Below are 4,338 nucleotides of genomic sequence, written 5' to 3'. Positions count from 1 at the left end.
ATCAAACAGATCAGTGAAGCGAATCAATCTGGCAGAGCCCTAGAAACAACTCAGAGAGCATAACACAGCATCTCTTGTCTTCCATGTTTAAGTGTTGAGGCTCAAGGTCCTTGAAGCATAATGTGTCTGTTTATTGGCCATCTCTGATCTGTTCGTGTCAAGGCCAAGTCACAAATCTAGTTGAGAAATATCTTCAGGACGATTTGTGTCATGTAATGATGCTCCCTGTGTTAACTTTCCAGCTTACCGTCAACACACTCAGATGATACAGTACATTATGCTTACAGTGTGCTCAGGTCTCCCCCTTCCCCCTCAACCCTGCCCCCTCCTTCTCTCCCTGGAAGAATGTTTGTGCTTTCTTTACTTCCAATTTGTTCAATTTAGTTGCAATTTACGTTTAATGATTGCAGAAGCAATTAGAATGCTGGCAAAGGCTCAATCTGGCAATTTGCTGGTGCAGTCATGATGTAAATAATGGAATTATTCAGCCTCTACATAGCCTATAAATAGCTTATCCTGGATTTGTCTTCAGTTTACTAAAATGTTTGTCACAAGAATTGCAGGTAGACATTTTCCAAGCACCTACAAATATTGTAGCATATTTTGCAAAGAAGTGTCCTTATGTAAAACGGAATTGGTTCCAGTAACTGCAGTTATGCTAAGTCAGGGTCAAATGCTGTAGATGGCTCGGCTTTCAAAAGAGAGTAGATAGGGTTTTTATTTCCATACGAAATTGATGTTCATTATTAATCATGACAAACCGCAAGTAGACACAGACTGTCAAGTACATCCTGGCACTCTAAAACGCCAACGACATGCTCATCTTTCAGTCGACCCTATACCTCTGTCGAAGCACCGGCATATATTTCCCCCTCAAAGCGGCATATAGAGTTCAAAGTGGCCAAGGTAAATGGATTCATGGTCTACTGGAAGCGACGGACGACGGTAAATATGGAGACGGAGTGAGTGATGAAGTCAGTGGCCTTCGTTGTACTGGTACTTCAATTTCGATGTGCCAAAGGGCCACGGGCCATGGTCTTAGGAACACCGCTTCCTGTTCAAATGCCAAATAGGTAGCCAATGACCCCGATAACTGCCAAGCTGTCCTTGAGACATGGCGCAGACAGAGATTGTGAAAATCATTTGAACCCCAGAGAGGCCATTACCTGAAACTCAGAGGAGGCTCTCTTGTCAGCAGTCTAAGCCTGACCAAACGTTCACAAAGTTTGTCAATAAACAGGTACATGTAGGTAATGAGATAACTCCTTTGCTATGACTAATTCAATGCTCTCTCTTATCAAAGCAAATGTTAGACATGATGAACCCTTAAAAAAGGGTGATGGAATATCTGAGCATTTACTGAAAATGCTATTGTGTTCTTTGAAATATATACACTACAGTTCAAAAGTTTGGGGTCACTTGTTTTTGAAAGAAAAGCACATTTGTTGTCCGTTAAAATAACATCAAATTGATCAGTGTACTGTAGACATGGTTAATGTTGTAAATGACTATTGTAGCTGAAAACAGCAGATTTTCTTATGGAATATCTATATTGGTGTACAGGGGCCCATTATCAGCAACCATCACTCCTGTGTTCCAATGGCACATTGTGTTAGCTAATCCAAGTTTATCATTTTAAAAGGCTAGTTGATCATTAGAAAACCCTTTTGCAATTACGTTAGCACAGCTGAAAACTGTTGTTTCTGATTAAAGAAGCAATAAAACAGGCCTTTTTTAGACAAGTTGAGTTGCAAGGAAAATACATATCTCAGACTGGACAATAAAAAGAAAAGATTAAGATGGTCAAAAGAACACAGACACTGGACAGAGAAACTCTGCCTAGAAGGCCAGCATCCCGGAGTCGCCTCTTCACTGTTGACGTTGAGACTGGTGTTTTGTTGGGTACTATTTAACGAAGCTGCCAGTTGATTGATTTGTGAGGTGTCTGTTCCTCAAACTAGACACTCAAATGTACTTGTCCTCTTGCTCAGTTGTGCACCGAGGCCTCCCACTCCTCTTTCTATTCTGGTTAGAGGCAGTTTGCACGGTTCTGTGAAGGGAGTAGTACACTGCGTTGAACGAGATCTTCAGTTTCTTGGCAATTTCTCGCAAGGAGCAGTCTTCATTTCTCAGAACACGAATAGACTGATGAGTTTCAGAAGAAAGTGCTTTGTTTCTGGCCATTTTGAGCCTGTAATCGAACCCACAAATGCTGATGCTCCAGATACTCAACTAGACTAAAGAAGGCCAGTTGTATTGCTTCTTTAATCAGAACATCAGTTTTTAACTGTGATAACATAATTGCAAAAGGGTTTTATAATGATCAATTAGCCTTTTAAAATAATAAAATTGTATTAGCTAACACAACGTGCCTTTTGAACACAAGAGTGATGGTTGCTGATAATGGGCCTCTGTACGCCTATGTAGATATTCCATAAAAAATCTGCTGTTTCCAACTACAATAGTCATTTACTACATTAACAATGTCTATACCGTATTTCTGATCAATTTGATGTTATTTTAATGGACATAAAATGTGCTTTTCTTTCAAAAACAAGGACATTTCTAAGTGACCCAAAACCTTTGCACACTCAGTATATAAAGTATGTATACTTTTTGTAGTACAGTGTTACCCAAGCCCTTCATAATACAACCAAAGTATTATTTTTCAGATAGCATATATTAAATGTATTTATTAGACTGCTAGAATATTGCTGTTAAAATGGCTGCTCATTGGCGTAGTAAGGGGGTTAGCGAGGCCCGGCAGTTTAAGTCTTAAACACTTTAATATAACTTTGTTTAAACTTCTTTACTTGAGACACATCTAATTTCCCTAACCAGGGTAATATTGTATTATATAAAATGCATTTGACAGATTTTGGACTGACATGGTGAAGTGCGACATAGCTGGAAACATTGATATAAAAAAACAAGATATTGTAGAGACTTACAAGTCAAACTGACAGCTGGGAGAGGCCTCTTCCATTTCCTAATAATTGCTCCCACAGTTGATTTCTTCAAACCAAGCTGCTTACCGATTGCAGATTCAGTCTTCCCAGCCTGGTGCAGGTCTACAATTTTGTTTCTCGTGTCCTTTGACAGTTCTTTGGTCTTGGCCATAGTGGAGTTTGGAGTGTGACTGTTTGAGGTTGTGGACAGGTGTCTTTTATACTGATAACAACTTCAAACAGGTGCCATTACTACAGGTAACGAGTGGAGGACAGAGGAGCCTCTTAAAGAAGAAGTTACAGGTCTGTGAGAGCCAAAAATCTTGCTTGTTTGTTGGTGACCAAATACTTATTTTCCACCATAATTTGCAAATAAATTCATTAAAAATCCTACAATGTGATTTTCATTTTTTTTTCTCATTTTGTCTGTCATAGTTTAAGTGTACCTATGATGAAAATGACAGGCCTCTCTCATCTTTTTAAGTGAGAGAACTTGCACAATTGGTGGCTGACTAAATACTTTCTTGCCCCACTGTAAATAATATCTTGAGCATATTGACTGAGCCTGACCTGGAATGCCAGATCGGCAGGGTTTACACTTTCGGGACTACTCCATCGGTTCCATTGCGCCAGACAAGCTTAAATCAGGAGCAGCAGAACTATTTGAAAGAAAAACACTATTTGAACCCAGGTCTCGTTCCTCTAACTGCTCCTAACACTGATGAAGCCGGGCCTGTATCTCCTGCCCTTTGTTTCACTTCTCTCCTCTTATTCTTTCTCTCTCCTCCCTTCCTAATGAAACTCATTTCTAGTCTCATCTAAGCACCATCCTTCCAAAGGAATTCAATTTCAATCTTGCTGGCGTGGCGGTTAGCCACAGCCGCCCGCAAGAAATGGCACCACGTACTGACTGCTCATCGTGACAAACTACACCGCATGATGAGGGGAACAGGTTCGCCCACGTCTCTCCGACCCCTTTCTTTAAAGACACACTAGCATCATCGCCAAGTCATGGGCTTTATGAATACCACATCAATCCATCTTCTATAACACACTGCCATTAAAGTGAGCGAGAAGGCGATAGCCTAATAGACTGTACAGTTGATTTGACAGGTTAAGGTCTTTCCCAATAAAGTATAGGCATCTGGCATTCATTCTCGTTAATGAAGGTGGTGAAGTCGATGTCGTTTGTTTTCTTCCTTCTTCCTTCCTTCTTCCGATGTCGTTTGTGTTTTCTTCCTTACAATGTAAGGGATATCTAATGAATTCTCACAGAGAAATAAAAAAAAAACGATCTCTAGGCCTACCACGAAATATCTTATTATTTATTAATCATACAATTATTTTAAGTGTTCTTTAGTTGTCCCAAAAGAACATTCATAATAATGCC

This window comes from Oncorhynchus nerka, linkage group LG18 (assembly GCF_034236695.1).
Source record: "Oncorhynchus nerka isolate Pitt River linkage group LG18, Oner_Uvic_2.0, whole genome shotgun sequence".
Classification (NCBI taxonomy): domain Eukaryota; kingdom Metazoa; phylum Chordata; class Actinopteri; order Salmoniformes; family Salmonidae; genus Oncorhynchus; species Oncorhynchus nerka.
This window is presented reverse-complemented; position numbering follows the sequence as displayed.